This window comes from Stenella coeruleoalba, assembly GCF_951394435.1.
Source record: "Stenella coeruleoalba genome assembly, chromosome: 10".
NCBI lineage: Eukaryota > Metazoa > Chordata > Mammalia > Artiodactyla > Delphinidae > Stenella > Stenella coeruleoalba.
This window is the reverse complement of record NC_137156.1, coordinates 104,119,035-104,145,934: the sequence shown is the minus strand read 5'-3', so window position 1 is coordinate 104,145,934 and position 26,900 is coordinate 104,119,035. Positions and strand designations below refer to the sequence as shown.

At 52.7% G+C, this 26,900-nt stretch overlaps 1 long non-coding RNA gene and 1 pseudogene across 2 annotated transcripts in view; one reads left to right on the top strand and one right to left on the bottom strand.

Moving 5' to 3' along the window:
* The window catches only part of LOC307193243, a 272,234-nt gene that overhangs the window by 141,725 nt on the left and 103,609 nt on the right, over window positions 1–26,900 (top strand). The window lies entirely within an intron of this gene.
* Window positions 12,148–13,065, bottom strand: LOC307192361 (ras-related C3 botulinum toxin substrate 1-like; annotated as a pseudogene). The gene has a single exon. The product of its transcript is annotated as a ras-related C3 botulinum toxin substrate 1-like (transcript).

The following is a 26,900-nucleotide window of genomic DNA, read 5'->3' as shown; positions in this document are numbered from 1 at the left end:
GTCACAGCTTACCCTTCCCCCTCCCCATATCCTCAAGTCCATTCTCTAGTAGGTCTGTGTCTGTATTCCCATCTTACCCCTAGGTTCTTCATGACCTTTTTTTTTTTCCTTAGGTTCCATATATATGTGTTAGCATACAGTATTTGTTTTTCTCTTTCTGACTTACTTCACTCTGTATGACAGACTCTAGGTCCATCCACCTCACTACAAATATCTCAATTTCGTTTCTTTTTATGGCTGAGTAATATTCCATTGTATATATGTGCCACACCTTCTTTATCCATTCATCTGTTGATGGACACTTAGGTTGCTTCCATGTCCTGGCTATTGTAAATAGAGCTGCAATGAACATTTTGGTACATGACTCTTTTTGAATTATGGTTTTCTCAGGGTATATGCCCAGTAGTGGGATTGCTGGGTCGTATGGTAGTTCTATTTGTAGTTTTTAAAGGAACCTCCATACCGTTCTCCATAGTGGCTGTACCAATTCACATTCCCACCAGCAGTGCAAGAATGTTCCCTTTTCTCCACACCCTCTCCAGCATTTATTGTTTCTAGATTTTTTGATGATGGCCATTCTGACTGGTGTGAGATGATATCTCATTGTAGTTTTGATTTGCATTTCTCTAATGATTAATGATGTTGAGCATTCTTTCATGTGTTTGTTGGCAATCTGTATATCTTCTTTGGAGAAATGTCTGTTTAGGTCTTCTGCCCATTTTTGGATTGGGTTGTTTGGTTTTTTGTTATTGAGCTGCATGAGCTGCTTGTAAATCTTGGAGATTAATCCTTTGTCAGTTGCTTCATTTGCAAATATTTTCTCCCATTCTGAGGGTTGTCTTTTGGTCTTGTTTATGGTTTCCTTTGCTGTGCAAAAGCTTTGAAGTTTCATTAGGTCGCATTTGTTTATTTTTGGTTTTATTTCCATTTCTCTAGGAGGTGGGTCAAAAGGGATCTTGCTGTGGTTTATGTCATAGAGTGTTCTGCCTGTTTTCCTCTAAGAGTTTGATAGTGTCTGGTCTTACATTTAGGTCTTTAATCCATTTTGAGTTTATTTTTGTGTATGGTGTTAGGGAGTGCTCTAATTTCATACTTTTACATGTATCTGTCCAGTTTTCCCAGCACCACTTATTGAAGAGGCTGTCTTTTCTCCACTGTATATTCTTGCCTCCTTTATCAAAGATAAGGTGACCATATGTGCGTGGGTTTATCTCTGGGCTTTCTATCCTGTTCCATTGATCTATATTTCTGTTCTTGTGCCAGTACCATACTGTCTTGATTACTGTAGCTTTGTAGTATAGTCTGAAGTCAGGGAGCCTGATTCCTCCAGCTCCATTTTTCGTTCTCAAGATTGCTTTGGCTATTCGGGGTCTTTTGTGTTTCCATACAAATTGTGAAATTTTTTGTTCTAGTTCTGTGAAATATGCCAGTGGTAGTTTGATAGGGATTGCATTGAATCTGTAGATTGCTTTGGGTAGTAGAGTCATTTTCACAATGTTGATTCTTCCAATCCAAGAACCTGGTATATCTCTCCATCTATTTGTATCATCTTTAATTTCTTTCATCAGTGTCTTATAATTTTCTGCATACAGGTCTTTTGTCTCCTTAGGTAGGTTTATTCCTAGGTAGTTTATTCTTTTTGTTGCAATGGTAAATGGGAGTGTTTTCTTAATTTCACTTTCAGATTTTTCATCTTTAGTGTATAGGAATGCCAGAGATTTCTGTGCATTAATTTTGTATCCTGCTACTTTACCAAATACTAGGAAAATTTTGGTCTTAAATAAAATGACTAGGAATAAAAAATGTAGGAAAAATGCACTAGACATTCAAAGAAAGACATTAGACAAAGGTCAACAAAGCAAACCCAAAGCAAGAAGGAAGGAAGTAATAAAGATCAGAATTCACTGAAATAGAGATCAGCAGAACTGTCTATACCAAAAGTAGAGAGAGGGGAAGAGAGAGAGAAAAAATATAAAAATATATACTCACAGAATGAAAAAGGGAAATTAACTTTGGATACAACAGAGTTTTTACAACAATAAAAAGGTATAATAAATAATTATTTGCTGATAGATTGGAAAGCCTAGTGATGTAGGTAAGTTTCTAGGAATATAGAAAATGAAAAAAATGGTGCAAAAAGAAATAGAAAATTTGAATAAGCCAATGATTATTAAATAAATTGAAATCTAATATTTCCCTTCCCAATGAGCCCCCAGCCCAGACTGTTTTATGGGGGATTTCTACCAAACTCTTAAGTGGTGGTTAATTCCTATCTTGTCCAAGTCATTTTAGAATGTCCAAAAAGAGTAAAAACTGCTCAGCTCATTTTAGGAGGCTGGTGTAATCTTGATTCCTAAATTGAATTTTAAAAAACGAAAAGAAACACGTATTACTTACAAATGTAAATGCAAATGCCTTAATAGAGTATAAATGTATTAAAAATATATGTTATAACCAGGTAGGGTTTATCTCAGGAATGCAAGGATGTTTTCACATTAGAAAGTACATTAATGTTTTCATGATTTATTAAAGGAGAAAATTCATGATTATTTCAATTGATGCTGAGAAATCATTGATGAAATTCAACATCTGTTTATAATGAAAACATTAATTACAACAAGAACAACAGTAAGACTTCTTGATGAAGTAGGAATAGAAGGGAGCTTCCTTAGCTTAATAAAGGTAACATACCGAGACATTCTACTTCATGCAGGAACTTCAGACACATTCTCTTAAATGTTCTATTAAAGGCAGAGATGCCTTCATTAATTACTGGTGTCCAACGTGGAAGCGGAGGGCTGGACCAACACCAGGAGGAAAGAAGCAGACCCCGGAGGGGTGAGGATTTTAAACAGAAGAGATGAAACTCTTATTGTGTCTTATGTAACTATACACATGTCACTTCATTCATTATACATGTATGTCATTATATAGATGATGTTTTAGACATATGTCATATAAAAGGAGCATCACGGGCTTCCCTGGTGGCGCAGTGGTTGAGAGTCCGCCTGCCGATGCAGGGGACACGGGTTCGTGCCCCGGTCCGGGAGGATCCCACATGCCGCGGAGCAGCTAGGCCCGTGAGCCATGGCCGCTGAGCCTGCACGTCTGGAGCCTGTGCTCCGCAGCGGGAGAGGCCACAACGGTGAGAGGCCCGCGTACCACAAAAAAAAAAAAAAAAAAAAAAGCATCGCAATATAAATCAAAATCTAATAATTGAGCAAGGTTGGTGGATACAAGATCAACTTATGAAAATCAATAGCATTTCTCCACACCAGTTAGAAAATGTAACAAACATAATGAATTAGATATTATTCATAACAACGACAAAAAGTATAACGTCTAGGGATTGCCTTAACAGAGAGCACGTAAAACTCCATGGGGAAGAAACTCCAAAGGCCAACAAACACGGAAGGAGAAAGTCCTGTGTATTAGAAAAATGCAAAATTCACTGCAGGGGTTCACCTGTGCTCACCAGGTTGGCAAAAATCAAAAACTGGGTGATGCCCGTGTCGGTGGTCCCTCTTGGCTGGGACGGTGGACCCGTTGCTGACCAAGGGGGTTTCTGCAAGCCCACCCTGAAGACCCCATGTCCCCGGACAAGCTCCCGTGCTGGAAACAGCCCGCAGGCCCGTCTGGAATGAGCGGCTAAGAAAATGGTCAGGTGAACACCATGGAATAGCTTATTCGCCCGTGAGATGCCTCAGGGAAGGACCCTGAAACAGCAGGGGATGAAGGAAGTTAGAGCCAGATGAGCCCTGCATGGTTCAGTGTGGACCGCAGGCAGGACATCACCGGAGCCTGTGAGAAATTCACAGGCTCAGCCCTCACCCAGACGTGCTGAGTCACAGTCTGTCTTTTAACAAGACCCCCAGGGTTAAGGGAAGATGCGGGGGTCCCGTGTCTGACCAGATGTCACCGCTTACTGGGGTCAGAGCGCTCTGGGGTCAGTGCAGGGCAGACAGATACCCGAGTGGCTGGGCTGGCAGGACCCATGTGGGGACTCACGTAAGTCAAGGCCAAAACGGACCCCTATTTGCTGTGAGATTCCGGGAAACTGGTCGACTACCCAGAACCCGGCCCAGAGGCATGCCCCCCGCTGCAGCTTAAGGATTGCTGGTGGTTTAAAAGCCGCTCTTCTTGCCTGGCCCCCAGACGTTTGCATCTGTTCCCTGGGTTTATGGGGCTGTGGGTGCGGAGGAAACAAAAGGCAAAGCCCCTCCGCCCCGCGCCCCCCCCCCCCGCCCCGTGCCGGGTTGGGGTGGGGCGGGGAGGGGCCGAGGGGAGATGCCGTTTTCTTCCTTCATCAGCGCCTTCCTCCTGCGCTGGTGTGAGTGGGCACATTCCTAATTGTCACGGTTCCCTCTGTGATTTCCCCTCCATGTGGGACGTGGGTGTCCTCACTTGGACACCTGGTGCCCACACGGATTCCCCACTTCAGAGACTCCCTGTCTCTGACCCCCCCGCCCAGGGCAGTCCTTCGCAGGTGTCTGGTTGCATCCTTTTTAGCGTGGGTCTCACTGTTATTTGGGTTTTTTTGGAAACCATTTCGTTCAGATCCCCAAACAGACAGCATTGAGTTTGCAAGTGGAAAGGTGTGAAATGCATGATCATTTGGGAGGATTCCTTTTATGGTAAGGAGGCTTCCCAGGCCCTGTCCCGGTCTCTGCACCCTTTCCCTGGGCAGGTGAATTCTCCTCTCAGAGCTCACGAATGTACCCGTGACTTCACATCCTCTCACCGCCCGCACAACCCCGCCCCCTCCCCGGGTCAAAGGTGAAGCCCCCGCCCTCCCTGCTCCCCGCCCAGACCAGTCCCTACCCCTGTTGGAAGATTACCCCTGACCAGCCCCGGACTTTCCTGTCCCCCTTCCTGGCCCTCTCCTTAGCTCGGGGAGTGTTCCTGAGACACTGCATCGCTCACCCTTCCCAGCCTCCCTCTGCTCCCGGGAATCCGTCTGGGCGGCTCCAGCCGCCCCCGCCCCCGCCCCCTCGAGCTGCCCAGCCCGGCCCAAGCCCAGTCCAAGCCAGCCTAGCCGTAACGAGAGTGGTGGGAACGAGTGCCGGCAATCACCACTCGGGCCGGCTGGGCCAGGCCTGATTTTGTTTTCATCTCAAAAATATAAATCTTCCACTCGGGATTTTAGTTACGAAAGTAAGGTACACAGAAGCGTAGGAGGTAAAAACGGACACTCCGTGTCCTCCACTGCCCGTCCCCAGAGGCGACCTCGCCAGCCTGGGCGTGAAGCCTTCCGTCAGCTCTCTTACGGTGGGATTTGAAGGCCCCCTCGCCACCCTGGGCCCTCCCCGGCCTGTCCCCCGCATGCTCGCCCAGCGCCCTCCCCCTCACAGCCAAGCCCCTGGCAGTGCTCAGGGCCCCGGTGGTCCCCACGGGCAGGTGTGGAGCTCGAGGGGCCCTGGGGGCTTGTTTGCAGCCCACCCACCTGTTCTGTTCCCCTAATAGATCTCCATGGACCCACTTCCACCACAGAGACGCCTCCCACTGGAGCTGCAATTGCCCCTTTCAGTTAATAGCTCATCTTGGCTGTGGAAGCAGAGCAGCAGGGCCGAAGGGAATAGACGCCTCGAGTGTGAGAGCAATTTCCAAGTCCCTCTCCCTGATGGAGGAGAGTCCCCCAGCCGCGCAGGTGAATGCATCTGTCTTCACGGCCTCCGACCCCACCTGTTCGAGTCTTTAATATGCCAATCGGACAGATGGAAAATATATCCCGTCCTAACATGTTTTAAAGTTCCTGTAATTACTCTTGAAGGAGTCTCATGTGTTTATTGGCCTTTGGAAAGCTTTCCCTGTGACTCAGCTGTCCGTAGCTTTTCTGTTTCTGGTGTTTTGCTTGTTTTTGGGTTTGGGGGTTTTGTGCAGAGAGATGTTTTAAAGCTTCTTTGTCATCACATCAATTTGCCTTTAGTGCTTCCTGCCTGTGGTGACTTGGCCAGGAAAGCCTTTTCTTTTCAGATTGTTCATTTATCACTCATTCCGCGAAATGATCCAGCCACTGGGTTGTGGGTCTGTAGCGCGTTCACTTTTCCCAGAGGCTCAGATGTGGAAGGGTAATTCTGTCTCTTGGTCCTCAGCTGGATTCCACCCTCAGCCCTGGGCCACGGGCGCTGCGAGCCTGGGGGGCGGGGCGTGTCGGGGTTTGCCCCGCCCTCCACCTGCGGGCACCCTTCCTTCCCATCCGGGTCCTTCTGCCCTGGCCCTTGTCCCTCTGCTGCGGCGCCCCACCCTCCAGCGCCCCCCAGCCGCGTGGCCAGGCCCGGAAGTGGTCCTAGACTCACGCGCCCCCGCGAGTTCAGACCCCGACCCTTCTTCCAGCCTAGCGGGGTCTTCAGTCTGTCGACTCTCCAGCCGTCCCCTGCCCCGTCCATCCGGGCGCTTCCCTGAGCGGCTGGCGTCGCCCTCTGGTCCCCGCTGTCCTTGGGCTCGAAAGCGTCAAGCAGGGCCTCCTGGAGGGCCCGCCTCCGCTGAGCCCGCTCCAAGCCGCCGTACAGAGGCGACCTCCTGCGCTGGCTCTGGCAGATGGAGGCGACCCCTGACGCCCCCGAACACCTGCGCACGCGCTCCACCCACTGCCGCGCTTGTGGGGTGGAGTGTGTTGGTCACGGGAGAGGATGCTGAGGCCGAGGGTCTGCAAGTTGATGTGCACACCCTGGGCTTCCAGAAGCTTGTACCCGTCGGCGTCCAGCGAGCCTGTGTACTTACCGACCGCGACTGGGGGCTCGTCGGTGAGAATGCTAGACCAGCCGTCTTTCCATTTGACGTAAAGGGTGAGCGAGGTGGGACCTGTCATCCGCCTGGCGGTTGTGGTTCTGTTATTCGGGGCCTGCAGGTTGAGGACCCTGATATGTGTTCAGTCGACTGTCCCTTTTCTTAACCGCTGCCGCCCTCCTAACCTTCACAATACTCTGCTGGCCTGAAGTCCACTTTGATTGATGTAAACGTGACTGTGGTGGCTCAGATTCTAGGCGTGGGACCCGGACCCCTGAGCTCCTAAGCCTCCAGGGTCTCTGTTGTGTGGCATGAGGCCACGGAGGTGGCCCCGGGCCCCCCAGGTGCACAGTCTTGATGAGCGGGCGTCAGTGCGAGGAAGGGTCCTTCCCTGTCCCCCCCCCCCCGATTGCACGTTCCGTCTCACAGAGCCGGGATTCTCCACGTGTGTGACTCCTCATAGGTCTGCAGGCTGGTGCCCATGTGGTTGGGTTCTGGGGGGCGCCCCCCCTTGGGCTGCAGACGCCCTCGGACTACCTCTTCCTGGTGCACGCAGTGGGGCGGGGGGAGCCGGGCTCTCCCTACCTCTTCTTTTTTATCTTTTATAAATTTATTTTTTTTTGGCTGCGTTGGGTCTTTGTTGCTGCGCGCGGGCTTTCTCTAGTTGCGAACGGGGGCTACTCTTCGTTGCGGTGCGAGGGCTTCTCATTGCGGTGGCTTATCTTGTTGCGGAGCACAGGCTCTCTGCACATGGGCTCAGTAGTTGTGGCGCGTGGGCTCAGTAGCTGTGGCTCACGGGCTTAGTTCCTCCGTGGCATGTGGGATCTTCCTGGACTAGGGCTCAAAACTGTGTCCCCTGCACTGGCAGGCGGATTCTCAACCACTGCGCCACCAGGGAAGCCCCTCTCCCTACTACCTCTTTTTATGAGGATCAGGCCGCACCCTGATGGCCTGGTGTAACCTTGGTTGTCTCCTCAGAGGCCCCGTCTCCAAATACAGCCACACTGGGAGTCAGGGCTTCCCGTGAATCTGCGTGCGCGGATGTTCAGCCCATAGCAGTGCGTGCGCACGCTCCTCTGTGTTTCAGACAGGAAGGCCTGTCTGCAACCTCTCATCACACCTGGATCACATCTGGCAGGTGGCCAGGGCCTCCCAGGGGCCAGGGAAGTTTTCCTAGTTCTGGTGATGGGGGTGAGTTTCGGGGCCTGTGGTGCTCGCCAGGCGCAGCCCGTGTTCAGACAGTAAGGGGCCGCCTGGCCCAGAGCCAGCCCGGCAGGGCAGCCAGGAGGGGGTCACCTGCTGGGTGCTGCTGGCCTTGGGAGCTCTGGCTGCCCACCTGCCTAGGCTTCCACCTGGGTGGTCCTGTCCGGCCCTTAGGCCTGTGACCACCTGCTTCTGGCCATGAGCCTGTCCTGCACCCCGCCCAGGTGCAGTCACCCCAAAGCCCTCAGCTGCTCAGGCCCGTCAGGCACCAGGTGGCCCTGCCTCTCCAGCCAGCACTCCTGGCCCTGAGCCCTGGCACCCCATACGGTGGTGAGCCTGGCCCCGCTCCGACAGCCAGGCTCCCAGACATGGCTGTGCCGCGTGTCTGCAGGTGCCTTGCCTCTGAGACGCGGTCTCTCTGCCAGGAAAGTGGGGAGTGACCGCCTCGGCCCCGGGACTGTGCCCCGGGTCCGAGTCGCTCCTGCAGAGGGCTGGGGGCAGGAGTGCCAGCTCGTCCCTCGTGACTGGGCGGGCTTGACCTCCGGCCTCACCTCTCCTTGGGGTGAAGGGTCCCCAGGGGCCAGCAGGCTTCTGATTCTTGCTGAGGGAGTTGGACGGCCTCTGCCAGCGGAAGGTAATGACTCCGGCCAGGAAATTATTTTTAATGAGTCCACCTCTCCCGCAGGCTGTGAGGCCTGGGCGGGCTCCTGCGGCCACAGGAAAGGAGGTCTGTCAGGGTGCAGGGCTGGGCAGCGCCGGGTGCGTGGCGCGCACTCCTGCCCCTCCTGGTGTTTCGGAGGGAAGGTTGATGTTAATGAGGAGCCCTGTCACCTGCCCCAGGTGGAAAGGAGCCCAGGCAACAGGACGGCCGTGACAGCAGAGCCGAGCTCCGCCTTCATGGATCCGCTCTGAGCTGGGCCTTTCCTCTTGCCCCGCAGGAAGGGAGGCTCACGAGTTAGCAGGCCAGCGGACGCGCAGGCCCTCTGAGCCCTTCTCCGGGATGTGATGAGAAGCCCACCTCCTCGTGCAGAGGAGTTGCTGCCGCTCAACTCGGAGGCCGTGAACCTTCCCACCCGACCTGTGTCCCCCGCCCCGCCCCGTGGCTTGAATCCCGCAGGGGCGAGACCAGGCGACGTGCGTGCCGAGGGGTCTAGGAAGTGACTGCTCTGGCGGGGATGTGGCAGGGCTTGCCGGTGTCCGGGACGGCTTTGAAGGATGAAGAGGATTTCCAAGTTACGCGCCGGGAAGCGTCCCGCAGGAGGGAACCCCAGGGAAGATGTAGGAAAGCGGACGACCTCCTGGCAGCCGCTGGGGGTCTCGGGCCAGCAGAGGCCGCATTTGGTCCCACGAGGTGTGGTGGCGCCTGAGCAGAGGGGCTGGGGTTGGTCTGCCCCTGGAGAGGTCCTGGTGGCCCTGGGGGTGGGGATGCAAGGGGCCAGGGCCCAGAGCTGCCCTAGAGACCCCCTTCCTTCCTCTTCATGATGCCCCACCCAGCCCACCAGCAGACCACCCCTGGGGCTCCCTGGGGGCCCCGTGCAGGTCACCTGGCCCTAGGGACCCCTCCACTCCGTCCCACTGAGCTCTCCACGCTGGGGCCGTGGGCAGAGGGGTGCTGGCCTGATGGGTCAGGGCGAGGGTCTGGTTCTCGCTGGGGTCAGCCTCATGATGGTGGCTGGCCACCCGTTGACCCCTGACCTCAGTCCCACACTGACTCTTGGCCCAGCCACACAGTCACTCTGGAACCCAGGGGTGTTCCAGCCCCTGACCCGGCCACACGCTGGCCTCTGGCAGCTGTGCTCTGACCCTTGACCCCAGCTCATGTGGACCCTTTAACCGACAGGTGGGCAGGCCCTGATGGCCACCACTGGCCCGGAGAGGACCACACCCTGGTCTCTGCCCCAGAGCCTCGAAGTGACCCCAGTCGCTCACAGCTGGGAGCCGCGAGGGCACGGGGGCGGCGGGCAGGGCGGCACCCAGCGCCGACTTGCTAGGTGGCGGGCAGCCTCCGTCTCTGGAGCGCAGCTCGCTCAGGCATAGCAGCCAGGGTCTCGTGAACGCTAAAGAATCTTCCAAGGAGACAGGTGCTGAGGGAGCTGCCGTGGGGCCAGTTGAGATAACGCATCTGAAATGCTCAGCTCGGTGCCACGCACATCACAAGCAAGGCGTTCGCTAGACGCTGTTACTAACGTTGCTGTTAACAGCCCGCCTGCCGGCCCATCGAGTGGGTGGGGGACCAGACAGGCTGTGGGCGCAGGAAGACACTGCCCGCGGGGCAGCGGGACGTTGCAGCAGGAGGGTGGGCTCGCGTAGGGACTGGAAGTTGGCGTTCACCTCCGCAGCGCTGGGGCCAGGCCCTCCTGGATGGAGACGCAGTCCCACTGCTGGTCCCCAACGCTGGCTTCCATCAGTCCTCACCCTGGCCCCCTGCGCGGACAGGGACGCCGGGAATGGCCGGGCTCAGGACTGGCCCAGCGCACGTGGCCAGCCCGGACCAGGTTTGTGCCCAGGTATGCGGGACCTTGAATGCCATGGCCCCTGCCTCACAATGCTGGCAGTTAGGGAAGTGGGTGGGAGGGGGACACGGGACAAGCTCCCCCATGCTGGTGGCATGGCCTGGGTAGGAGTCAGTGAGGGGCTGCACGTGGACCCCAGCCCCCTCTCTGGGCCCCTCCGTGGGCAGGGAGGCTGATGCCATTGCTGCCTTTCCACGCTTGAGATCCCACCGGTCCCAGGGGGCACGCCTACCCCCGTCCCTACTCCTCCGAGTTAGCGCCGCACCCGGGCAGCCTCAGTTTGGGCTCCTGAAAAGAGATAACTTCGCTCAGCGTGTTGTGGGGACCGGTACCGAGCCACACAGTAAACCTTGCCCCTGCTGCTTCCTGTTGCACCCGTGTCTTCTGTCGGTCTTTCCAGAAGCGGTAGAGCTTCCACCCATGACACGTGAGATGATGTTAGACATGCGCAAGTCAGGGTTAAGGAACAGACTAGAGCTGTCGGGTCCCGGAGAGCGTGTCAGGGCCAGAGTGCCCAAGGAGGGGACGGTGGGAGGCGGACGGAGGAGCCAGTGGGGCCAGCGAGTCAGTCTCTTTACAGTCACCTGGGGAACAGCAGAGGGAGGCCGTCAGAGGCTTCTAAGTAGGGTCGGGAATTGATGCTCTATACGCTTTGGAAAGAATACTTCTCCCAAAAGATGGAGAGGATTGGGGGAGGGCACAGCCAGGATGAGCGGGGGAAGTTGGGGGGCTGTGACTGCGATCGGGAAGGAGGAGGTGGCACCTGAATTAGGGAGCACCTGGTGGATGAGCAGAGGAAGGGAGAGAAGAGGACGGAGCCAAGGGTTTTTTTAAAAGAGTTTTTGGCTGTGGACCATTTTTAAAGTCTTTATTGAATTTGTTACCACATTGCTTTCGTTCTGTGTTTTGGTTTTTTGGCTGCGAGGCATGTGGGATCTTAGCTCCCCAACCAGGGAGCAAACCTGCACCGCCTGCATTGGAAGGCGAAGTCTTTTTTTTCTTTAATTCTTTTAGTGGGGTATAGCTGTTTTACAATGTTGCGTTAGTTTCTACTGTAGTGAAGTGAGGCAGAGTTCCCTATTTTATACAGCAGGTTCTTATTAGTTCTCTATTTTATACATATTAGTGTATATATGTCAATCCCAGTCTCCCAGTTAACCACTGGACCGAGCTAAGATTTTTTCTGGAGGTAGAATGTGTTGGGTGTTGGTGACTGGGGGTGGGGGGGTGTGTGGACTTGAGTGTACACCAAGGCTCCGGGGTGTACAGGGGAGGCCCTCGTGAGCAAAGGATGCTGCGTGGGAAGCAGCTTCATCTTTGAACTCAGTGAGCAGAGAGCTGTGTGACGTCCCTGGGGCATCCTGATGGGTGGGTTGGATGCTGGGACCATTTATATAGCAACAGAAACAACAAATAGAACGAGATAAGTCTAACCAAAGTTGGCAAGACCTGTATGCAGAAATTTGTAAAATTTTCCTGCAGGATATAAAAGAAGACCTAATAAAATTTTTTTTTTTTTTAGGGCTAAACGTTAATAGAATGTGAAAGTTTGAACTCTTACGCTTTAAACAAACAAAACCTAGAAATTACTGATTGGTTCAAAACGGTTTTATGGAAAATCTCATCTGTTAACAAAAACTTGGCACTGAGTGCGAAGGCTCCACCGTGTGAGCAAAGCGTACAAAGGGTCCTGGGGCCCGGACATTCACAACAGCAGGCGTTTTCTCTTCTTCTTCTTGACCCGGGGTGGGGGTGGGGCGGCCGGGGGGGGGGGCAGCGGCGAGCAGAGAACCGCCCGGATAGCTTCATCAAACACTGTCTTGAGGCCTCGCTGTGTGAGCGCCAAGCGCTCCAGGCATTTGACAGCACCGATCTTCTTGGCCATGGCCAAGCCCTGCGGGTAGGTGATGGGTGTCAGCTTCTTCTCCTTCAGTTTCTCAGTCATGTCTTTATCATCCCTCAGATCAGGTTTCGTCCCCACCAGGATGACAGAGTGTTGGGACAGTGGTGTCGCACTTCAGGGTACCACTTTGCATGAAGATTTTCAAATGATGCAGGGCTCACAAGAGAAAAGCAAATTAAGAATACATCTGTTTGTGGATAGGATAGGGGACATAATTGGTCATAATCTTCTTGTCCAGCTGTATCCCACAAGCCCAGATTCACTGGTTTTCCATCCACCATCACATTGGCAGAGTAGTTGTCAAAGACAGCGGGGATACTCTCCAGGAAAGGCATTGGTCGTATAACTGATCAGGAGGCCGTGTTTATAAACTGGAAAATTTAATATCATAATATAATCTCCCCCAATTTATCTAATGATTTAATACAACTCCAATCAAAGCTCAACAAGACCCTTTAAGAACTTGTCCATTTGCTTCTAAAATTGGAATTCATCAGAATTGTCTTCTAAAGAAGGAGGGTAGTCTTGCTCTGCCAGGTACCAAGACATTATAAAACTTTAGTAAGGGATGCTGTGTGGTATTAGTTCAGGGGTAAAAAAAAAAATGACCAGTGGAACAAATAGAATGTTCCTAAACATATCTGTGCACATATGGACCTTCTATTAATGACTCAGGTCACGTGGCAAACCAGCAGGGAAAGAAGTGAGTTTTCAGTGTGTACCAGGAATAATTGGTTATCCATATGGAAAAAATTAAACTATACACAAAAAATTAAATTATCCTCTCCAGATGGATTAAGAACTTGTGTCAAAGCAAATATCTAAAGCAAAATTTTAAAATCTTTAGAAGAAAATATAGGTGAGGATTTCTGATTTCAAGGTAGGGGAGGATTTCTTAAAGTACAAAAAGCGCTAACATGAAAGAAAAAGACTGATATATTTAAATTCATTATTAAGATTAAGAGCTTCTGTAAGTCAAAAGACAATTTAAATCAGGTAAAAAAAAGCACAGTATGAGACTATACTTGCAAAACATGACTGACAAAAAATTGCTGTCAAGATTAAATAAAGAACACCTCAAATCAGTAAGAAGAAAGAAAAAAACCCAATGGGCAAAAGATACAGCAGCTGTTGCACAAAAGAGAAGGCACCTGCAGACGTACTGAGTGACACTACTGATTCAGACACGCACACAGGCTACAGCAAACGACAAGATTGTTTTATCGGCCAAAAGCAAGAAGTCTGACGATACTAAGTATCAGCTTACACAGGCAGAAGGGCATGTGATGTAGAACGATCACTGTACTGTCATCTTACAAAGGAGCATTTACGTGCCCTCTGACTCAGCAATTCCGCTCCTGAATGTGTACCCAAGACAGAAACCTGGGCGTGTCTACCAGAGGAAATGCACAGAAATGTTCATACTGGAAAAGAAACTGGAGACAACCCCAAAGCCCACCTCCAGGGGACCGGGTGAATAAAATGAAGCACACTCACATATTGGACGTTACACAGGGATGAAAATTAACGATCTGCCATTGAGCGTAAAAGCCGCGTTGGAAGTGGGTCAGTCCTCGACATCCCAGCTGTTGCCGCGTGGGTCAGGGTGACCTGCCCAGCAGAGCCTTTCCTGAATTCCTGACCTACTGCATTGTGAGCGAAATAAAACAAAACGGAGGCTCTAAGACTCTGAGTTTTGGGGTGTTTCGTTACACAACACGAGAAAACCAGAACTGCGTTTTTTACTCTTTCCATAACCTGTGCAAAAGCATCTGCTTACTTTTCCCCCTACGTTTGAATGCCATTTCTTCCAACAAAGTGGTTTAACACCCCACCCCCCAGAATAGAGCCAGAACTCTGAAAAACTGGGGTCACACAGTTTACGCATAAACAACAAGCAGGAAAGATTGAGTGGGGGACACAGGAAGCCTGAGCAGCACGTAGGGTTCTGGGTAGGACGGAACCACCCCACCCGCTTTGAAATAATAGCAGGTAGTGTCTGTCGGGTGTGCACCGTGTTCTGGGCACAGTGCTGAGCACCTAGAGTCTATGAACTCAGCTGGGAGTCCCACGATGTGACGGCCAGGAAGACTGAGAGCCGTGAGGTTAAGGAACTCATCTGTGGTGCAGCCAGGGTTGGAACCCCAGCAGCCTGGCCCAGAGGCAGTGCCTTTAGCTTCTCTTCTGTGCTGGCATAGACGGCAAGCCAGGAAGCAAGGTGTCCGTGTGTGAGAGCAAAGCGGGAAGTGAGAGAGAGTGGGGGCGTCGGGCTCGTGGACCGGCAGCTCTGGCCAGTTTGGGCCCACGTATTGGGAGCTTGGGTCTTTGTGTGCACACCTGGCCTACAGGAGGGGAAGAACTGAAGCTGAGGTGACTCCTACACCCCTGTGGGGGAATGGATGCACTGCACACACCTACTCAGGGAAGGAAGCCTGGCCCTACCGTGATTGGGAGAGGGGGCTGTAACCCTCAAGGAAAAACCAGAGTCCTGGGCTTTCCCTTCCTGAGGACCCAGCATCTGGCTTTAAACTCTGCCTCCTGGTGTGGGGACCAGAAGCTGAGAAACTGTCACGGAGTCTGTTCCTGGGGTGGTGGCACACCCACCCCACCCCCAAAACCTGGCATACGCGAAAAGAAAGCCACCGTGGAATGTCACTTTAACAGTCCAAGCACCGCGAAGTTCCACAGCAAATAGAAGCCTTGCTTGGGATCAGCTGAATGTGCGCAAGACAGGTCCACAGACACCGAAAAGGAGACGATTTCACCGCGAGTGAGATTTCGCTGCAAAAAAAAAAAAAGAAAAGGAAGGAAGGAAACCAGGAAGATTTGTTCCCTGAAAACTTCAGTTAACTGAAAAATCTGAGAGAAATTATAAAACAATGTTCAAAATGATGAAATAAAATAAGTCTTATAAAAATCAGAAACAAAGAGCAAATAACCCATCCCAGCAGATGTAGAAAAGAACAAAACGGAATATCAGGAATCCATTAAATCAAGATGAAAGAGCTGACTGAGTAGAGTAGAAAAACTAGTAAAGCAGAAGACAGATGTAAGGAAAACCAGCGGGACACAGCACAGAACGCAGCACCGTTACGAGACACACGGGTCAGAATCACGTGACCCACCATACACCAACCAGGGGTTCCAGAGGAGGAGAGAGAAAATGAAAGGGATAAGAGCTTAGAATCTTCCACTTTTTATCAAATGTATTCTCAGATAGAAGATTCTCAATGAATCTAGAGAAAGGTTTTAAAAACGTGTAGGTATGGACATCTCCTAGGGAAACTTCAGAACATCAAAGACAGAAAGCATGTTGTAAAAGGGCCCGAGAGGAACAGAATTTTACCTCCCGAGCACAGTGTTTGGGCTATGAGAAGTTTCAAAACAGCAACAAGAGCAGCCTAAAACAACAGGAAAATATCTGCAAGGCAGTGAGAGGAAACATATAGTTGTCAAACTAGAATTTTATATCCAGCTAAACTATTATTCAAGAGTGTGCACGCTATAAAGATGTTTCAGACAGAGCTTACCATGAACTGCTCTTTACTGAAAATCTCTAAGGAAGGTACTTCAGGAAGAAGGAAACTGAACACTAGACAAAGGAGGAATGGTTGAAGACAGCAAGCGGATTGGTGACTCGTGGAAATAGAGTGAAATAAGTATCGATGATAAACACTAATTGTGTTAATAATGATTATTTTGGTGATGACAAAATGGAACTGAAATATAAGACAATAATACCATGTAGAATGGAACTGGTAGTGATCAGGGTAGACATATCCAAAGGTCCTTACAGGGTAGAGAAAGATAGAGATCGAGTAACATTAGACTTTAAGGCACGTGTGTGTGTTAAAAAATTAATCATATTCAGTTGAACCATATGAAATTGCGGATGTTTGACCAACATGACGGCAACGTCCTATGGTTCAACCCAGTACACTGTGTAACTTCCAAGGGAGAGTGGAGAAAACTTATCATACCGATGGAGAACAGGAGAGAGAGTGGGGGTCCCTACCCCGCCTGAAGGCAGAGGGCCGTCCAGAGTTCTCCTATGCAGACTTGAATCATCGGGGTGAAGAACGGGTGACCAGTGAGGCGAGGTCCACAGCCCCCAGCCAGGGCGCCTTGTAGCATCTGCTGCCAGTCTTCCTGCAAGTGTACTTCCGGGTCCCGACACACGTCCTAACTGTCAGATGACCAAGGTGCATGCCGGGCTCTTTGATGCCTTCTTCGGTGGCGTGAAGGTGTAAACAGGCATGTCCTCAGCGAGAGGACAGACACCTAGGTCGTACTGTCTTGGTGTAGACTTATTATTGAAACGATGTCTGCTTCCTATATATAAAACAGAGACCAGTGGTCTTCAAGTTTGAGGACACACATCCCATTAATAAAGGCTGAATACGTGTCTCCGAATCGATTAGTCACCACTCTAATATGTACGTTATTAAACTAAAGAAACGAAAGGTGCCTCAAGATGAAAGAAAAGGCCTCCTGACGCCTGGACATTGGCACGTCTTCAGGAATGTAGGTGAAAGCACCCGAAGAGGGAGGAGTGGGGAGACTCTGAGCTCTTCCTGGAAACCCTGAATTGGCAAGTTTACCCTGGACAATGCCTAAACAGTGAAGTGACTGAGGAAACACTTCCATGCTGCTGTAAGGTGGGCCGTGCATGGCAGACATGGGCCTTTGGCCCTGGGGAGGGAGCAGGGCCTGGGGGCTGGGCACAGGGAAAGCTGGGCTGTGAGCTGAGGCTGGACCCAGCGCGCCCAAGAAACCCCCGCGGACAAGACAGTATCACTGTTTCCAATATCCGAGAAGTTCCTACAGCTTGATAAGAAAAGGATTTAAAACCCAATAGAAAACTGTGGAAAAGATATATATCGGCTATTAACAGAGAAAGAAACAGAAGTGGTAATAAATGCATGAAAAGATACTAACCCTTATTAGTCAAGACAAATCAAATCAGAACAATAATGACAAATTTTTATTCAAGAGATTGGCAAAAATTATGGCGTCCCAACATTTATCGCTGGGAAGGCTGGGCGGGAACCGGCGCCTTCGTATCCCTCTGATGGGAATTGCTACGGATACAACCTAACTGAATGCAATTTCTTAATACCTCTTAAGATAAAATATGGCCCTACTGTTTGACATGGGAATCTCACTTTGAGGATTTATTTCATAAAATTAAAAGAGCCAGTACTGAAGAGTCCACGCACGAGTGTTTTGCAAAGCATTCTGGAGGTGGAAACAGCCCGTCGGCAGAGGGTTGTTCCCTGAGAAGCCTGAAGGGTGCGCCTTGCAGAGGGTCGGCCAGCTCCCAGGGAGGTGAGGGCACAAACGCGCGGTTGAGCGCAGGGCTGACGGCAAGCGGCAGCTCCCGCCGCAGACGAGCTTGGGTGTCTGCGTGGCACCTGCTTCACACGGAGAACGGGTTCCAGCACTGCCCCCCGGCACACCTGCCACACCTGCCTGGACCCTGAATCACCCCGGGCGACCCCAGGAGGATCGCATGCCCCATTTTTGTAAAATAAAACCCCAAAGATGCCTTTAAGTACACGTATGTTCGTACAGGCCTGTAGGCTGTAGGGAAAGCACACAGTGGCAGGGAGTGGGGGAAGCAGACACTCGTTCTTTGTCTTTCTGTGTGTTTCTTTTTCTGGTTACAGTAAGCTCATCTGACGTTGGTAAGTTGAAAACTGTGAAATTTTAATAAAAGATGTACTCCAATAAAAGCCAGAGAGAAGGGTTTATTTAAGGGGATGGTTGGAGACACAAGAAAAACATCTTTCATGGGAAAAATTCTCTTCATTTACCTTGGATGTTTTCTCTTACAAATGAATCAAAATCAGGCAGTCAAAGCCTGCTTAATAAAGTACAAAATCCAATTCGTAATAAACCTCTTATCAAACTCAGAAGACGGGAGTGATCTAGGCTTGATCAAACATGTCTGTGAGAAAAGTACAGGAAACACCTGCTTAATGGCCAATGTGTAAAATACCCCTTTGAAGCCAGGAGCACAGAGGCCGCCACCCACTTACTTGCTCCTTACTTAGCGTGGTTTTTTTTTTTTTTTTTTTTTTCCGGTACACGGGCCTCTCACTGTTGCGGCCCCTCCCGTTGCGGAGCACAGGCTCCGGACGCGCAGGCTCAGCGGCCATGGCTCACGGGCCCAGCTGCTCCGCGGCATGTGGGGTCTTCCCGGACCGGGGCACGAACCCGCGCCCCCTGCATCGGCAGGCGGACTCCCAACCACTGCACCACCAGGGAAGCCCCCTTACGTAGCGTTTTGACCGTGTCCTGCTTTCTCCCTGTTTCTGTGACCCCGTCTGCCTCTTGTTTGATTCATCAAATTTTCTTGGATCCACGTGTTCCTCAGTCTGTTTGGAATTCTTCATTCTCCTCCATCTCCTTTAGAAGTTACCAGTGGGGCCACCTGCTTACAAATGCTCAGGGTTCCTCTGCTCCCTCAGGTTGAGCATCTATAGAATTCCAGGACTAGACCAGAATTTCAGTAATTTGTAGCTCCTTTGAACTCCTACATCCCCCAAATTTCGATGTCAGTGCTTCTGGAATTTTTTTTTTTTTAAATTTTATTTGTTGGCTGCGTTGGGTCTTCGTTGCTGTGCGCAGGCTTTCTCTAGTTGTGGCGAGCGGGGGCTACTCTTCGTTGCGGTGCACGGGCTTCTCATTGCGGTGGCTTTTCTTGCTGCGGGGCACGGGCTCTAGGCTCGCAGGCTGCAGCAGTTGTGGAGCGCAGGCTCAGTAGTTGTGGCGCACGAGCTTCATTGCTCCGCGGCATGTGGGATCTTCCCGGGCCAGGGAAGGAACCCATGTCCCCTGCATTGGCAGGTGGATCCTTACCCACTACGCCACCAGGGAGGTCCCCTTCTGGAATTTCAATTCCAGATTATTCATCTTTCTTCGAGGATCATACTTATTCAGACTTAATAATACAGTTTACCCATTTCCTTGCTTTCTGGTCCTTCTTGCATCCCACTTCTTCCTCTTTTCTTCCCACTTCTTTTTTTTCCCTGGCTGAAAAGCATCATCTGTGCTTTCAGGGCAGGCAGCAGAACAACTCGCCTGGAGCTGGATTTCACAGGAAGGGGCTTTGATATCAGCCTGTGAGCTCTCGAGCTCAGAGGAAGCTCCCGCTTCGGGCCGGTCTGATTAGGATTCAGGCCCCTTTCCTGTGCCTCGACCGGTGCCCAGCCCCTCCTGTCCACGCGCCACCTGGTCCAGGTCATGGAATTCGAGACTCAGGGTCGTGTGCTCTCCAGCATCCGAGGGGGTCTCCTCATGGCTTTCTCGGAATCACCGATGCTTTTGAGGGAGTGTTGATGTCAGGCCAGTTCTGCTTTCCCTGTAGGTCTCACCTCACAGGCAGCTCTTGGAATTTCCTCTTTACCCAAGCCTCATGCACATGTGTCACTCTCACACCCACTCAGGATCCGTGTTCTTCTTCCGAGGGGAACCACTGGCAGGTTTCACAGGCTGCTGGGGGACCGCCGTCAGTATCCTGACCCTGCAGCCGCTCGCTGGGAAGCTCCGATCACAGCTTCTCCATCTCGCGAGCACCCTGGGGCTCTCTCTGCCCAGACACCTCATGCGCTGCTCTGTCCCTTGGCACCGCCTGTCCTGTGGGAAGCAGACCTGGGCCTGCCGGGATCCTGGGGGAGCTTGCAGGTTCAGTCCGGGCAATACAGGTAGCGGGGGAGACAATGGGGACAGGAAGGGGACTCCAGCTGGGGGAAGGACTCCTGGAGTATTTAGCAAATGCCCAGGTCAGAGAGAGAGGGGCTGGCTGTGGTGGGCATAGGGTGCTGCGACCGAATACAGGTAGGTGCCGGAGGGCGTCTGCATGACTATCAGAGCAGAGCCCGAGGGTACGAACCCCACGTAGGAACAGGCGGAAGGCTGGACCTCCCTGAGACCCCAGAACCCGTAGGCACTGGGCGGCCCCTGGGGTCTCATCCTGAGTGTGTCACTGCCGGGGCCGGGGTTCCGCAGCACGTGTCCGTGTGCCGCGGCCGCCATGGCTGCTCTGGTGAAAGGGGTCTCCCTGGCTTCTGGCTCCGCGGGCTGTTCGGGCACCTCTCCGCTGTCCAGCTCCAAATGCAGATCTGGCCCCAGCAGGCGTCCCGGCCCCTCCTGCAGGCGGGGGTCCCTGTGCAGGCGGGGGTCCCTGCCCCGGCCTCTTTCAGCCCCCTGGCTAGCTCCCCTGTGGTGGCCTCGGCCTCTCTGTGCAAGGCGAGACGAGCCCACGAAAGCGGGGGCCTCACGTCTCACGGGGTTCACATAAGCAAAGGGTCTCGAGTGCTGGCCTGGCTGCGGGGGTCCGGCTGCCCCCCCAGGGTCTCCGCCTTCTGCACCAGGGCAGCCCGTCTCCTGGGGATGAACACCTGAGGTGGAGAGAGATGCAGAGACTCAGCAGAGGGAGGCTGGGGGGGTGGGGGGGGTGGGGGGGGCCCCTGGACGGCCACAAGCCTCCTCCAGGCTGGGCACTCCCCACGGGCCATGGCATTCAGCCCTCACAGCTGCCTGGCCAGCCAGGTATTATAATCCCCGTTGTACTGATGGGGACACAGAGTCTAGGTTCACCAGAGAGGTTCAATTTGAATAAAAATGACGGTCCCTGTCCTAACTGCGCTAAACTTCAATAGGACAGACAGACAGAAGCAAACAAAACCAAGTAACGGCGCTGACGGCCGAGGAGCAGGGAGGGCAGAGAGGCTGGGAGCCCGGCTCCCTGACTTGTAGGACAGCTGGGCAGCTGAAGGACAGCACCGCACGCGGGGCAGCTCCCCAGGGCCTCCTTGAGCTAAGCCAGGCTTGGGTTTACCCTGCGGTCCAGGGAGAGCCATTGAAAGGAAGGCAGCAGGGGCATCACAGCTGGACTTGGGGGGCAGGGAAGAGGTGTGCCTGGAGCAGGGGTGCTGGCAAGGAGGGGCTGCGGCCTCGGGGGAGGCGTGAAGGGGTCGGCGGCTGGTGGCGCCCGGGTGACCCGTCTGTCTGCAGGCGCCCTCCTGCCCATCCTTATGAGCTCCTCCCGCACCCCTTCCCCGGCGGGAGGGCATGAAGCCTTTCCCAAGGAAGAAGGTGCAGGTTTGGAGGACAGAGGAGGAACCTGATGATGCTAAGGTGTTTGGGTCATCCAGGTGGGGGCCTGGGCTGGAGCTGGATTTGGGGTCACCACCAAATGGGTTCATTTTTTCCCTCAGTTCTTGGCTAGGAAAACCGGGAGGTGAGGGTTGAGAGCTGGCTGCTCCAATGAGAAAAAAGAAGCCAAGGGAGAAAAGGACACCAGATAAAAGAAACAGGGCGTAGAATTCCAGAGGGGGATGGGATTCCCCAGCCGATGGCGGGGCGGGGTGGGGGGGGGCGGGTCGCAGGGTGACGGCTGGGGTGAGACTGCCAGTCGAGGCTGGAGCAGGTTGGAAGGGGGTCAAGTTGGTAGAGCGCTTGATTGGGTGTGAATTTTAACAATCAGGGAAGAGTTTGAGGACACTGAATTTGCAAACAATAGCCCAACTACTAAGTCCTGGAAAATTCTGAAGAGGGGAATTAACCCTGGGGCACAGGATGTCTGCGCTCAGATTAACGGGTCTCTGGAAGGCGGGTGGGAGGTGGGGCCCGGGGCTCCAGTGTGGAAAGTGAGGGTGGGCATGTTGCTGAGAACTCGTGACCGACAGCTACACACTCCTCTGCTGGGAGGGAAGACCCTGCGCAAAAGGGGAAAGTCGGCAGGAGCGGAGACGTTTAGAGAACAGCAAGTAGCGCTAAGAAACAGAGGAAGACGGTCGTGTCTGGAGGGGAAACTGAGGCGAGGGCCGCTGTTGTCCACAAAACGCCTTCTGTGTCATACACGTAAACAGCCAACGTAGAGTCAGAACTGGGGAGCACCGGAAAGGGGGTGAGGGTGTCTCACGTACCTTGATTAGCGGCCATTGAGCGAAAGCGCTTGGAGGGTCTCTGCTCCTGCATGAGGAACCTGCCCGAGAGAGGAAACCGGGTCAGTCCGGGGGCTCCAGCCACCCCTCCGCACCCCCACATCCACTGCGCAGGCGGGAGCTCGCCGGGTCAGGCTGGCGGCAGGGGGACGCGGTGTCTGGAGGGAGGGGTCTGCGGTGACCTGTTAAAATGTCTTCAAAGAGGCGCCAGTAGCGCTTGGCCTGCAGGAGGGCTCACTAATTCAGCCCAAGTGTCCGGACGAGGTGGGAGAGACGAGATTACCTTGGGCCGATTGGAGCTTTCCCTCCCCAGAGGGAAGAGGGAAGGAAGGTGGGGAGCAGAGGCGTGGAGGGCGAGGCCGTCTGGGGAGCCGGCCCTGGCCCTCCCAGGGCACCGGAGGCTCTGCGCCCAGCTGGTCATACAAGGTGTGCCCATCCCCCAGGGCGCCCGGCACGTACCTAGTCTCCCTGCTGTGCCTCTGCGGCCGGCTCTGGGGGTCTGGAGACGCGGCGCGGCTTCCAGGAGACCCTTCCGGGAAGAGGGGCCCGAGGCGCTGGAGTCCAGGGGTGTTCGCAGTCACGACCGTCGGCCTGAGGGCAGCCTTCAGAAATATCTCCCGCGGAGCAGGCCTGTCCTCTCGGCGGCCCTACAGGAAACTCACTGGTCTTGAACCACCCAGGCCCCTCTTATAAGTGTGTCGGGATCGCCCATGGTGATTGGATAGAAGGAGGGCGGGCCAGGCAGCTTAACCCGAGAAGAGCTGATTGCGTTCCAGTTTTCTGCCGCCCAGAGACCCTGCCTTGAAGACACGGGTTCTAGATGCGGTGCTGTAGGTTGATCTAATCATTACAGAAAAAGGCAGCAATGTGATTGTGTTAAGTGACTGACAGGAGGTTTGATTAGGTTTGGTGGGTGGGGCAGGCGGTCAAAGAAAGCGCCCAGGGTGGGTGTTCGGGCTGGAATTGGAAGGATTAATGGACTCAAGCCAGGCCGAGGGGGGAGGGGAAGAGCACACACCTAGGCTCGAGGTAGGGGGAGCCCCACCTCCACGCTGGTCCAGGCGGGGTTAGACAGAAGGCATGACGGGGCCCACCCAGGTTCCAGGCGCAGTGCAGATGCCGTAATGGGACTAGACCACCCTGGCCGTGAAAGGGGAACAAACTGAGTGTGTCAGGGGGCCAGGAGGCTGCGCTGACCTCTGGGATGGAGATGGTGTCTTATGAGGTGGGTGGCAGGGGGTGGCAAAGGGAGACAGTCCACAGTTAGACAGACGTTTACAGGGGAAAAAAGAACCAGAGTCGGGTGGTCCGGACACACCTTGGAGGGAAGGAGTGGGTTTATTTGGAAGGAAGTCGTACCAGGATTCTGCTCTGAGTGGGAAGATTGCAAGCTTGGTTCCTACACGTTGGGTTGAGAGAGATTGAGCCACCAGGTGTAAGGAAGTCGGGTGGCAGTTCTGGGGTTGGGAGCTCAGAGAAAAGGTTGAGGCTGGGGACCTGTGCATGAGGTGCCCTCCACAGGCATTAAAACGGCGGGTGTGAACACGGGAGTCCAGGAAGAGAGCCTTGCGGACACGGGATGGGAACCGTAGTGCTGCCTTAAAACGTCTTCCAAAATTACTGTATAAATAATGCAATCCCACTGAATCCCAATGTTATGTTTGTTTCTTTTCTCTTTTTTAAAAAAAATCAGCTTTTTTGAAGTACAGTTTAGACTCCATAGAATGCACCCTTTTTCCACACACAGGCCAGTGAATTTTGATAAACGTATCGCCCTTGGGTAACCGTCACCACAGTTGAGATATGGGACGTTTTCCTCACCTCAGGAAGTCCCCTCGGGCCCCTTTGCAGGCAGCCTCTCCCCGGGCCCCAGGCTGCCCAGGTCAGCTTTCCACCCCTGGTGATCACTGGCCTGCCCTAGAGCTTCAGCTGAGCGGGTGCTGCCTCGGCACTTTCGCCCAGTTGCCTTTGCTCTGTGCGATGCTGCTGGCACTCAGCTCTGCTGCAGGATGAACCGGGGACCCTGCCTCTGGGTTGCCGCCTCTTCTTCCGTCGCACGAACGTCCACTCCCTAGTTGGTGGACAGTTGGGTTGCTTCCAGTTTGGGGATACTACGAAAAAGCTGCCGTGGACATTCACGTACAAGTCTTTGTGTGGACATGTGGTTTCATTTTACCTGAGTAAATACCTAGACGTGGCATTTCTGGGTGAACGGTCACGTGTTGGTTTAACTTTGTGAAAACCATTGTTTTCCAAAGTGGTGGTTGTACCGTTTTACATTCCCTCCGGCGGCGTGTGAGGGGTCTAGTGGTTCCACGTCTTTGCCAGCCCTTGGCGTTGTCATCTTGTTGATTTCAGCTGTTCTAGGGTCTGTGGAGTGGTGTTTTGTACTTCTTCATATGAATACCCAGTTTGTTCCAATACCATTGGTGACATCAGTGCTAGTTTTTTTTCTTTCATGCAACTGTATGAAAGCTTTAAACTTTATATGGAGAATTAATCATTATGTAATTAACTAACGATGAAGGAAGACAATAGTGCGTTGACCCTTTGCCACCCATCAGAACAGTGTGGTGTTGGCAAAGGAACAGGCAAATCAGTGGCTGGAAAGATGAGAAAGCTACCAGCACTGACAGCAGTAACTGACATTGTCGAGGGCTCCCCACGTGCCTGGTTCCCAGGACAGCCGTGTTCACATGGAAGTCCTCCCAACAAGGCCGCTTACTGTTCAGGCGCTGTTGTCATTCCCATCTGACAAATGAAAAAATGGAGACACAGGACAGTTAGGTGGCCTGCTGTGGGCAGACTGGGATTTGAGCCAGACCCTCCTGTCCGAGAGCCCAGGGTCTGAACCTCTTCCTTGCTTGCTGACAGCTCTAAGGGAAGTTCACGGCCAACTGAGATCCCGTTTCTGTTCAGCTGGAACATGTGTGTATTAGTTTCTGATTGCTGCTGTAAAGCTTTACTACAAACCTAGTGACTTAGATTCACACAAATTTATTATCTTTGCACCGTTGTGAAATTGTACCTTACATGCTCACTCACCGTCTGCAGATCTGCCCGTTGTAGGTGCGGTGCCTGTGTGTCTTCGCCCGTCGGGCTCCAGGTGGTGGAATTACTGACACTTCTCAGCATCTTTGGAATTTGACGTAGTGTTGCTTCACTCCAGCTTTTTAAAAAATGTTCTGCACCTCGTTGGTGGTACTTAACTCTATAACTTCTGCTGCGATGCTTTACTGCGTTGCGAACACCTCGATGGTGTGACCGGGGCTCTGTAAACCACTAAATGATGACTTAGAGGCTGGGAAAAAGGTACTGCGTGTCAGGAGTTCAAAGCAGGTCCCACTGAGCTAAAATCAAGGTGCTGACGGAGCTGCAGTTCTGTTCCGGAGGCTCCAGGAGGGAATCGTCTCCTCAGCTTTTCCAGCTCCTACAGGCGCCTGAGTACTTGGCTCTCAGCCGCTCCCCCGTCTTCAAAGTCGGCAGTGAGACAAAAATCCTCCCGGGTCCCCATTTCTGATTAACTGGGGGAGGGTGAGAGGAAGAGGCACTGGAGGCGTGTGTCTTTCATAGGTTGCGATAGACACACGTTCTTCTTCAATTTTCAAAAAATACTTTCATGAGAAAGTTTTTCTTCTTCTATTAATTTGTATACATCATTTTAAGAAAAACTGTGCATTATAAAAAATTTCAAATATATCTACAGAAAAGTAAATGGACGAGTGTGATGACTCCCTGCGTAGCCCTCACCCAGCTCAGTAGTTACTGACTCACGACCAGTCTTATTTCATCTCTACCCACTACTCCCCCAATGCTGGTTTTTTTTTGTTGTTTGTTTGTTTTTTGCGGTACGTGGGCCTCTCACTCTTGTGGCCTCTCCCGTCGTGGAGCACAGACTCCGGACGCGCAGACTCAGCGGCCATGGCTCACGGGCCCAGCCGCTCCGCGGCATGTGGGATCTTCCCGGACCGGGGCACGAACCCGCGTCCCCTGCATCGGCAGGCGGACTCTCAACCGCTGCGCCACCAGGGAAGCCCTGCTGGGTTATTTCGAAGCAAGTCCCAGGCACCTTGCCGTTTAAAGCGTAAATATTTCATTATGTATCTCTAAAAGGTAAGGGCTCTTTCTATAAACATAACCACGATGAGGATGTTTAAATGAAATAAAAGAAATGAGGAGGGTCCAGCTAAGAGCAGGGGATTGAATATACAAGAGAGAGATGAGGTCATCAGAATCTGAGATCAAGGTGAGTGTGTGTATTGGTCACTGGACCGGTCATCGGCGGTTTTTACTTTCTCTGCACAGCAGCAGGGAAAAGCATTGCTGGAACTGGGGCAGGCGGTAGGAACTGGCACAAGCGGCCACGACGGAAACCCCCTCCTCAAAGCCAGGGCCTTATCCAGCCCAGATTTACTTCCCAGGTGAAGGTCAGCGTCAGGTGGCTGCCTGCCCACCTGAAACAGGTGTCTCCACGTCACTTCCACTCCCGTCTCGTGGGCCAGCTCCAGTCGCGCGGCTCAAACCACGTGCCGGTGGTACGGAGAGGACCGGCTGCTGGGCGTGGACCGTCTTCCTAGCCCACGGGACGCGTGCACTGGACGT